The sequence below is a fragment of the Triticum urartu genome, chromosome 7A (assembly GCF_056163025.1).
Source record: "Triticum urartu cultivar PI428250 chromosome 7A, HENAU_Tu73, whole genome shotgun sequence".
NCBI lineage: Eukaryota > Viridiplantae > Streptophyta > Magnoliopsida > Poales > Poaceae > Triticum > Triticum urartu.
In genome coordinates this window covers 265,432,619-265,443,839 of record NC_141879.1, presented here as the reverse complement: position 1 = coordinate 265,443,839, position 11,221 = coordinate 265,432,619, and positions in this window count along the sequence as shown.

The window sequence follows — 11,221 nt, the reverse complement described above, 5'->3', positions numbered from 1 at the left end:
ACTTGTCGTTCTTTTTCTCGCGTAGCCCCCTTTTTATTTTCTTTGTTCTTGCATCGTTTTGAGCTCACGGTACTACCGCGGCCTTCCACGGTACTGCCGCTTGTGGAGTGCGCGGTACTTCCGCACCCAGCATGGCAGTAATTTTTTACTGCCGCTTGGGGGAGCGGTACTACCGCTTTGGTGCGGCACTTCCGCCCGAGCGGTACTACCGTGATGATATGCGGTACTACCGCGCTGCCGAGGGCGCGTGGGGATAAGACCCGGGCAGGGGGGAGTTCCAACTCCCTCATACACATTTGTCTTTCTCTCTCCCCACTGCCTCTCTCTCTCCTGCTCACGAACGGCGCCGGAGAGCCTCGCCGTATCTCCGTCCCCGGCTACTCTCCTCGGATTCCAACCGGTGGGATCGTTCCCCACCACTTCCACTTGCCATGGATCAAGGTCTCTCCCCAAATCCCTCTCTTTTTTTGTTCATGCTTTCGCTTCTAGGTTTTGGGGAGATGCATGTTGATTCTTGAGATTTTAGGCCAAATCTTTGCAAGAGTAGGATGTAGGAGAGTAGTGATGCGTAGAAAGTGTACTTCATATATTGTCCTGTGGTAGATTTGATCAACCGTAGTACCGCCTCGTTGTCGCGGTTGTTCTCATATTCATCTGTTCGGATCTGATTCCGTGCGGTACTACCGCCTAGCAGGTGCGGTACTACCGCTCGTACGGTACTACCGGTCCTCAGGCGCGGTACTACCGCATGAGCTGCGGTACTAAGGCTCTACTGCCGCTCCGAGCCCCGGTACTACCGTGCCACCGCGCGGTACTACCGCGACTAGGAGCGGCACTAATTTTTTAGTACCGCGCGACCAGGACGTACTACCGCTGCTGTCAAATCTTCCTCATGGCACTTATCATATGCAGTTTCTACTGGTTTCTTGTGTTTTGTTGTGTCCTTTGTTTTGACCCGTCTTTCTTCTCGTGTGTTTTTGTGCTTTGTGTGTGTCTCGGGTGGTGGTTCCGGTGTCCCTCTCGTCGTTCCAATCCAAGCCGAGACACGGGTTCCAACCGTCTGCGCAACCAAGAGGATGTTCCCGAGGGCTCCAATACCCCCAAGCGCAATGTCAAGACCACTGCTAGCAAGGTCAAGGAACCAACAAGGGACATGGATGAGATTCCCCTTGCTGAGGTTGTCCCTCTCAGGAAGATCAACCCCTATGCGCATCCACGCGCAAACTTCAGAGGGAATGGACTGTTTTGGACCAAGCAGCAGAATCTCATTTACTTGGATGTGATCAAGGCCAAGCAGAATCTGTATGTGGATGTGCACTGGATTGACATGCATCACATGAGGGAGGAGAAGCATCGTCACTACTTTGGTGAGGCCTTGGACCTTATTGAGCAGTTTGCCATTGAGGATGTGATCTCTTTTCATCTGGACTATGACCCCGAGCTGGTGGCCTAGTTCTTTGCCTCGGTCCACTTCCACTCTGGGGAGGATCGGAGGATGACCTGGATGACCAATGGACGCTAGTTGACTGCTACTTGGAAGGAGTTCATGGAGTTTCTCAGAGTGCCAAATGAGGGCCTCCAGACACGGGTTGGTGTTCGCCCTCATGTGAACGCCGAGTCAGCTAACAAGGACAAGCTTATGCTGTTCTATGTTGAGAAGAAACTAGCCAATGGCAAGTCGACGTGGGTGCTCAACCCGTTCCTTGACATCATGCACCGAGTCTTCCGCCACTCCCTCTTTCCTCGCATTGGGGACAAGGACAAGGTGCATGCCTATCTTGTGGACATGTTGCTCATTTGTGAGGAGGCCCGAGTTTCTCAGACTCAACCACTTGATGTCTCACATATCATGTGGTGTGAGCTTCAGTTCGTGGTATTCACCCACAAGGTACCCATCTATGGTCCTTATCTATTCCTCCTGATATTGAAGACTTGGGAGAAGATCTATCCCACGGAGGAGTTTCTGGCCCCTGACTGGATCTGTCATGGCTCCATCAGACTCCGCATCAAGCCCCAGTGGGCTAACACTACTACTCGTGCTGAGGCTGAGGCTGCTAAGAAGGTAGCTGATGAGGAGGAGAGTGCGGCTGAGGACAGCTCTACGGGATATGCACCTCCCTCCACTGAGCCCTCATGGGCGAAGAAGCTGAAGGCCAGGATGAAGGCCTTGTTCTGCATGCAGACCAAGGGGCAGTATCGGACTCACGTGGCCTCCAAGGAGAGTCGCCGCTGTGACAAGAAGATCATGAGGGTGTTTGGAGAGGATGTCTCTGGCGGCTCTGAGGAGCACATCACTCCAGAGGCTGAGTGGATGGCAAAACAAGGCTATAGGTGGACTGATTCTGAGGAGGAGCACATTCCTGCGGCCGAGTCTGACGAGGAGCATGCGAGCGACTACTCCGCTTGAGCCACCACTTGTGTTGTAGGTGTCCCCTCTGCCTTTTTGGCGTCTCGATGCCAAAGGGGGGAGAGTGTAGGGATTTGCCGTGTCGTGTTTTCTTCGCTTGTGTTTGGTTTGTTGAACCGTGTTTGCTTTGGTTTGGTTTGAGTTTATTTGAGCGTGTGAGACTTATCTATCATATGGTGTAAGACATATGCACTCTATCTATCACGAGCTTATGATATTGTGCTACTTAGTTCATGCTCTTATCTACTATCGTGCTTAGTGTTAGCATTATTATTGAAAGTTATGCCATGTCTATAAAATATAGGGGGAGTGTTGATCCTAGTATGTGTGCCGTGCAGTCCAAAGCACTCATCTAACTAGCACAAATCTAGGGGGAGCCCGTCTATATTTTAGAGATGTATGGGTTGCTCATGTTCTATTCTTTCTTCCTTGTGCAAATCCCATATTGTCATCAATCCACCAAAAAGGGGGAGATTGTAAGGGCATACTTATCCCTAAGGTGTTTTGGTGATTGATGACAATGCATTTGCGGACTAATCGAGTATTTTAGATAATTCATGACTAGGCACGAGACGGTTAGGAGCCCCTCAAAGATTATTGAAGACGGCGGTTTTCTACGTTCCTTTTTCGGTGGATTTGAGTCGTAGGAAAGTCGTACTATTAAGAGGGGATCCGCTTTGGAAAGGTTTGGGTGGAATCGTCACGTACACGTTTACTCCTCTTTGCACCGCCTTTCCTTTAGCACCTTGGAGCATCTTTCGTTTCTTCTTGTCTATGCAAAAAGAAGTCCCTTCTGTTGTTGTTCTGAGCCTTGCGGTAGTACTGCCATTCGGAGAGGTAGTACCGCAGGCCCCTGTGGTAGTACCGCATGCCTTTGCGGTAGTACCGTAGGTGGTCGCGGTAGTACCACTCCTTGGGAGCCGTAGTACCATGAGCCCTAGTCCGGCACAGTAGGAGTAGCGGAAGTAGGAGCGGATGTAATTCTTTTACATCCACTCCCCGCACGGTAGTACCGCGTGCCTTCAGAGGTAGTACCGTGTCGGACATTTTGCACTGTTTTGTTATCAGTGGTACTAGCCACGGACGTTTATCTGTCCACGACCTTCCCAGGCTGGCCCAACCATGCCTTGCGGTAGTACCGCAAGGTTGTGCGGTAGTACCGTAAGGCCTTGCGGTAGTACTGCTTGGCAGGCGTGGTAGTACCGCTTATCGCGGGCTGGTTAAGTGGATAACGGTTGGATTTCTCTCTCCACTATATAAGGGGCACCTTCTTCTCCGAGTTGACTACCTCTTCCAACCCTAAGCTCCATTGTTGCTCCAAGCTCCATTTTCGCCCGATCTCTCTCCCTAGCCAATCAAACTTGTTGATTTTCTATGGATTGGTTGAGAAGGCCTCGATCTACACTTCCTCCAAGATAAATTCGATTCCCCCCACTAATCCCTTGCGGATCTTGTTACTCTTGGGTGTTTGAGAACCCTAGACGGTTGAGGTCACCGCGGAGCCATATTCCATTGTGGTGAAGCTTCGTGGTGTTGTTGGGAGCCTCCAATTAAGTTGTGGATATTGCCCCAACCTTGTTTGTAAAGGTCCGGTCGCCGCCTCCAAGGGCACCAATAGTGGAATCACGGCATCTCACATTGTGTGAGGGCGTGAGGAGAATACGGTGGCCCTAGTGGCTTCGTGGGGAGCATTGTGCCTCCACACCGCTCTAACGGAGACCTACTTCCCCTCAAAAGGAAGGAACTTCGGTAACACATCCTCTTCTTCACCAGGTCCACTCTTGGTTATCTCTTACCTTTACTTGTGCAAGCATTTTAGTGTTACTTCTCTTGCTTGCTTGTGTGCTCGTTTTTGTTGCATCATATAGGTTGCTCACCTAGTTGCACATCTAGACAACCTACTTTGATGCAAACTTTAATTTGGTAAATAAAAGATAAAAATTGTTAGTTGCCTATTCACCCCCCCCCCCCCGCCGCCCTCTAGTCAACCATATTGATCCTTTCAAAAGCTGAGCATAAATTTTTTTGAATAATCATTTCTTTTGAGAGCTCATGATTGGGGCATGAATATAACATTGACTTAAGCCTCCCCCAAGCTTGAGCGATGCTTTCTCCTTCGCAAGGCCAAAAATTCTATATATAATTACGATCACGATGAACAAGATGAAGTGTATGAAACTTCTGATGAAATTCCAATTTCAGTCGGTTGTAGATCCATGATCCCATATCATCACATAGCCTAAACCATGTCAATGCCTCTCCCTTCAAAGAAAAAGGGAAGACCTTCTTCTTGATAACATCCTCGGGCATACCTGCAAGCTTAAATAATCCACAAATTTCATCCACATAGATTAGGTGCAAATCGGGATGTAATGTTCCATCACCTGTGAAAGGATTGGCTAGCAGTTTCTCTATCATACCCGAAGGAATTTCAAAGTAAACATTTTCAGTAGGTTTAGTAGGTCGAGGAGCAAATCTTTGCTCTACTGTTCGGGGTGAAGATACCCCGAACAAGCCCCTCAAAGGATTATGTTCCATAGTAACAAGTGACAGTAAATTTCAGCACACTATATAAATTTTTCCTTACCAAATTCCACCTACCAAAGGCGCTTCACTCCCCGGAAACGGCGCCAGAAAAGAGTCTTGATGACCCACAAGTGTAGGGGATCTATCGTAGCATTTTCGATAAGTAAGAGTGTCGAACCCAATGAGGAGCAGAAGGAAATGATAGGCGGTTTTCAGCAAGGTATTTTCTGCAAGCACTGAAATTATCGGTAACAGATAGTTTTGTGATAAGGTAATTTGTAATGGGTAACAAGTAATAAAAGTAAATAAGGTGCAGAAAGATGGCCCAATCCTTTTTGTAGCAAAGGACAACCTAGACAAACTCTTATCTAAAGGAAAGCGCTCCCGAGGACACATGGGAATTATCGTCAAGCTAGTTTTCATCACGGTCATATGATTCGCGTTTGGTACTTTGATAATCTGATATGTGGGTGGACCGGTGGTTGGGTACTGTCCTTCCTTGGACAAGCATCCCACTTATGATTAACCCCTATTGCAAGCATCCGCAACTACAACAGGAGTATTAAGGTAAACCTAACCATAGCATGAAACATATGGATCCAAATCAGCCCCTTACGAAGCAACGCATAAACTAGGGTTTAAGCTTCTGTCACTCTAGTAACCCATCATCTACTTATTACTTCCCAATGCATTCCTCTAGGCCCAAACAATGGTAAAGTGTCATGTAGTCGACGTTCACATGACACCACTAGAGGAGAGACAACATACATCTCATCAAAATATCAAACAAATACCAAATTCACATGACTACTTATAGCAAGACTTCTCCCATGTCCTCAGGAACAAATGTAACTACTCACAAAGCATATTCATGTTCATAATCAGAGGGGTATTAATATGCATAATGGATCTGAACATATGATCTTCCACCAAATAAACTAACTAGCATCAACTTCAAAGAGTAATCAACACTACTAGCAACCCACAGGTACCAATCTGAGACTTAGAGACAGAAATTGGATACAAGAGATGAAGTAGGGTTTGAGATGAGATGGTGCTGGTGAAGATGTTGATGGAGATTGACCCCCTCCCGATGAGAGGATCAATGGTGATGACGATGGTGATGATTTCCCCCTCCCGGAGGGAAGTTTCCCCGGCAGAACAGCTCCGCCGGAGCCCTAGATTGGTTCCGCCAAGGTTCTGCCTCATGGCGGCGGAGTTTCGTCCCGAAAGCTTGCTTATGATTTTTTTCCTCGACGAAAGACTCCATATAGCCAGAGGTGGGCATGAGAGGGCCACCAGGGGGCCCACGAGGTAGGGGGCGCCCCCAGGGGGGTAGGGCGCGCACCCCACCCTCGTGGACGGTGGGTGGCCCCCTCTGGTACTTCTTTCATGCAATATTTTTTATATATTCTGAAATGTGCTCCCGTGAAGTTTTAGGACTTTTGGAGTTGTGCAGAATAGGTCTCTAATATTTGCTCCTTTGCCAGCCCAGAATTCCAGCTGCCGGCATTCCCCCTCTTCATGTAAACCTTGTAAAATAAGAGATAATAGGCATAAGTATTGTGACATAATGTGTAATAACAACCCATAATGCAATAATTATCGGTATAAAAGCATGATGCAAAATGGACGTATCATCAATCCCTTCACGGCCACTTGCAAAGGTGAGATCTGATAGAGATAAATAGAACTAAACAAAAGATAAAATATTTTTGGTTTTCTTGGTTTATAGATCTGAAAATAAAAGATTGAAAAATAGTAGATTAGAAACTAATATGATGGAAAATAGACCCGGGGGACACAGGTTTCACTAGAGGCTTCTCTCATGAAGGCAAATACTATGGTGGGTGAACAAATTACTGCCGAGCAATTGATAGAAAAGCGCAAAGTTATGACAATATCCAGGCAATGATTATGCATATAGGCATCACGTCTGTGTCAAGTAGACCGACTCCTGCCTGCATCTACTATTACTCCACACATCGACCTCTATCCAGCATGCATCTAGAGTATTAAGTTCAAAAAGAATGGAGTAACGCCTTAAGTAAGATGACATGATGTAGAGGAATAAACTCAAGCAATATGATGAAAACCCCATCTTTTTATCCTCGATGGCAAAAATTCAATACGTGTCTCGCTACCCCTACTTTGTCACTAGGTGAAATCACGCAAGATTGAACCCAAAGCTAAGCACCTCTCCCATTGGAAGAAAAACCAATCAAATTGGCCAAACCAAACCGACAGTTCGAAGAGAAATACAAAGATATTAAATCATGCATATAAGAATTCAGAGAAGATTCAAATAATATTCCTAGATAAGCTGATCATAAATCCACAATTCATCGGATCTCGACAGACACACCGCGAAAGAAGATTACATCAGATAGATCTCCAAGAACATCGAGGAGAACATGGTATTGAGAATCAAAGACAGAGAAGAAGCCATCTAGCTACTAGCTATGGACCCGTAGGTCTGTGGTAAACTACTCACGCTTCATCAGAAGGGCAATAGAGTTGATGTAGATGCCCTCCGTGATTGAACCCCCCTCCGGCAGGATGTCAGAAAAGGCCCCAAGACGGGATCTCACAGGAACAGAAGGTTGTGGCAGCGGAAAAGTATTTTTGTGGAGGCTTCTGGTGGTTCTGGAATATATGTGAATATATATATGAGGAAGAGCTAGGTCAGGGGAGTCCCGAGGGGCCCACAAGGTAGGGGGCGCCCCCCGTAGGGCGCGCCCTCCACCCTTGTCGCCGCATCGTGGCTCTTCTGACTTGGACTCCAAGTCCCTGGGTGTCTTATGGTCCAAGAAAAATCATCGTGAAGTTTTATTCCATTTGGACTCCGTTTAGTATTCCTTTTCTGCAAAGCTCAAAAACAAGAAAAAATAAGAAACTGGCACTAGGCTCTAGGTTAATAGGTTAGTCCCAAAAATAATATAAAATAGCATATTAATGCATATAAAATATCCAAAACAGATAATATAATAGCATGGTGAAAGGATCGATATAGTTGACTAGAGGGGGGGTGAATAGGCAACTAACAATTTTTAGCTTTTCTTTACCGATTTAAACTTTGCATCAAAGTAGGATGTCTAGATATGCAACTAGGTGAGCAACCTATATGATGCAACAACAACAAGCACACAAGCAAGCAAAGGATGCGAAACAATATAAGCTTGCACAAGTAAAGGTACGAAATAACCAAGAGTGGAGCCGGTGAAGACGACGATGTGTTACCGAAGTTCCTTACCTTTGAGGGGAAGTACGTCTCCGTTGGAGCAGTGTGGAGGCACAATGCTCCCCAAGAATCCACTAGGGCCACCGTATTCTCTTCGCGCCCTCACACAATGCGAGATGCCGTGATTCCACTATTGGTGCCCTTGGAGCCGGCGACCGAACCTTTACAAACAAGGTTGGGGCAATCTCCACAACTTAATTGGAGGCTCCCAACGACACCATGAAGCTTCACCACAATGGAATATGGCTCCGCGGTGACCTCAACCGTCTAGGGTGCTCAAACACCCAAGAGTAACAAGATCCGCAAGGGATTAGTGGGGGAATCAAATTTCTCTTGGTGGAAGTGTAGATCGGGCCTTCTCAACCAATCCCTAGAAAATCAACAAGTTTGATTGGCTAGGGAGAGAGATCAGGCGAAAATGGAGCTTAGAGAAGCAATGGAACTTAGGAATGGAAGAGGTAGTCAACTCCAAGAAGAAGACTCCCCTTTTATAGTGATAGGACAAATCCAACCGTTATCCACTTACTCAGCCCGCGACATGCGGTACTACTGTAAGGGCTTGCGGTACTACCGCGGGGCACTGCGGTACTACCGCATGCGCGACAGGAGCTAGACCAGCCCTGATGCGTTGAAGCAAACAGCGGTAGAACCGCCGGAGCAGTACTTTCGCTCCCCCTTGCGGTACTACCGCAAGGTAGGGTTTGTCTGGGCTGGGAAGGCACGGACGAATAAAAATACATCCGCGGCTACTTTCGCTGAATATCAATCTGTGCAGAACTCCGACATGGTACTACCGCATACAGGGAGCGGTACTACCGCGTAGGGCGTGGATGTAAAAAAATTACATCTGCCCCTACTTCCGCTCGTGCTGCTGTGCCCGGCCAGAGGCCACGGTACTACCGCGCCCGGGGAGTGGTACTACCACGATGGCCTGCGGTACTACCGTGACCCCGGCTGGTACTACCGTGGGCCACTGTGGTACTACTGCTCCCATGAGTAGTACTACCGCATGCCAGAGCACAACAGACAATAGGAGTCCTTCATTTTGCAGAGACACGAATAAACGGTGGTTGCTCCAAAGGTGCAAAGGAAAGGGGGTGCAAAAGGAACATACGTGTATGTGATAATTCCACCCAAACCTTTCCAACGTGGACCCCCTCTTAATAGTACGGCTTTCCTACGACTCAAATCCACTGAAAAGAAATGTAGGGAAAACTCCGTCTTCACTACACTCCGAGGGGCAACGAATCGTCTTGTGCCTAAATCATGAGATATCTGAAATGCTCAGTGCACACGATTAGTCCGCAAATGCATTGTCATCAATCACCAAAACCACTTAGGGATAAAAATGCCCTTAAAATCTCCCCCTTTTTGGTGGATTGATGACAATACGGGATTTCCACATAGGAATAAAAATGAAATATAGGCAAACCCAACATCTATAAAATATAGACGGGCTCCCCCTAGATGTGTGCTCTCTAGAGAGATGCTTTGGACTGCACGGCACACATACTAGGATCAACACTCCCCCTATATTTTATAGACGAGGCATATCTTGCAACAATATAACTAACACTAAGCAAGGAGGCAGGGTAATGAATATGAGCATAAAGTAAAGGGCACAAGATAGCATAGGCTCAGGGGCTACTAAGCATGGAAGACAATAAAATACGCTAGAGTGCATATGTCTTACATCATATGATAGGGAACCTGGTCTCATGAGCACAAACCAAACCAAAGCAAATGAGGTTACAGAACAAAAGCAAAGCGACAAAGCAAAACAAGACACGGCAGTAGACTCGCAAATCCTATACTCTCTCCTCCTTTAGCACCAAGGCACCAAAAAGGCAGAGAGGACACCTATGACACAGGTGGTAGCTCAGCTGCAGTGATCACTCATCACGCTCCTCGTCGGTCTCGGCAGCAGGAATGGGCTCCTCCTCTGACTTAGTCCACTGGTAACCCTGCTTCGCCATCCAGGCAGCCTCAGGAGTGATGACCCTCTCGGACCCGCTCGACACGTGCTCGTCGAATGTCCTCGAGATCCTCTTGTCGCACCGGCGACTCTCCTTCTGAGCAACATGGACTTGTACTGTCCCTTGGCCTGCATGCAAAACAGAGCCTTTATCTTGTTCTTCAGCTTCTTGGCCCAAGTGGGCTTAGATGATGGAGGAGTGTATCCATCAGAACTGCCCCTCATCCGCCTCCTCCTCCTTGATCTCATCCTCATCCTCATCCACATCCATTCTAGCAGCCTCTGCCTCAGCCCGGGTAGTGGTGTTAGCCCACTTGTTCTTGATGCGCAGCTTGATAGGCTCATGACGAATCCAGTTGGGGGCTTCAAACTCTTCATTGGGATAGAGTTGCTCCCAAGTCTTGGAGATCAAGAGATGCAGGTAAGGTCCACAGATGAGCACCTTACGGTTGAGCACGGCAAACTGCAGCTCACACCACATGATATGTGAGACATCAAGTGGTTCCTCTGATGGAGATGCGCCTTCTCACAGATGAGCATCATGTCCACAAGATAAGCATGCACCTTATCCTTGTCACCAATGCGTGGAAAGAGGGAGTTGTGTAAGATCCGGTGCACGATGTCAAGGAATGGATTCAGCACCCAGGTCTTCTTGTTAGTGCCAAGCTTCTTCTCAACAAGGTACGGCTGAAGCTTGTCCTTGCTGGCCGACTCGGGGTTGGCATGAGGGCGGACACCAACGGGCGAATTGAGCCCCTCATCACGAACATGCAGCAGCGCCATGAACTCCTTCCACTTAGTAGTCATCCTATGCCCATTGGTCATCCACGTCATGGTCTATTCCTCATCAGAATGGAAGTGGACCGACGCAAAGAATTGAGCCACAATCTCTGGGTCATAGTCCAAGTGAAACGTGAGCAAGTCCTCAATGCCAAATAGCTCCACCAGGTCCAAAGCCTCACCAAAATATTCCGGGCGATTATCCTTCCTCATGTGAACCATGTCAATCCAGTGCACGTCTATGTAGATGCTCTGCATGGCCTTGATCACATCCAGAAAGATAAGGTTCTGT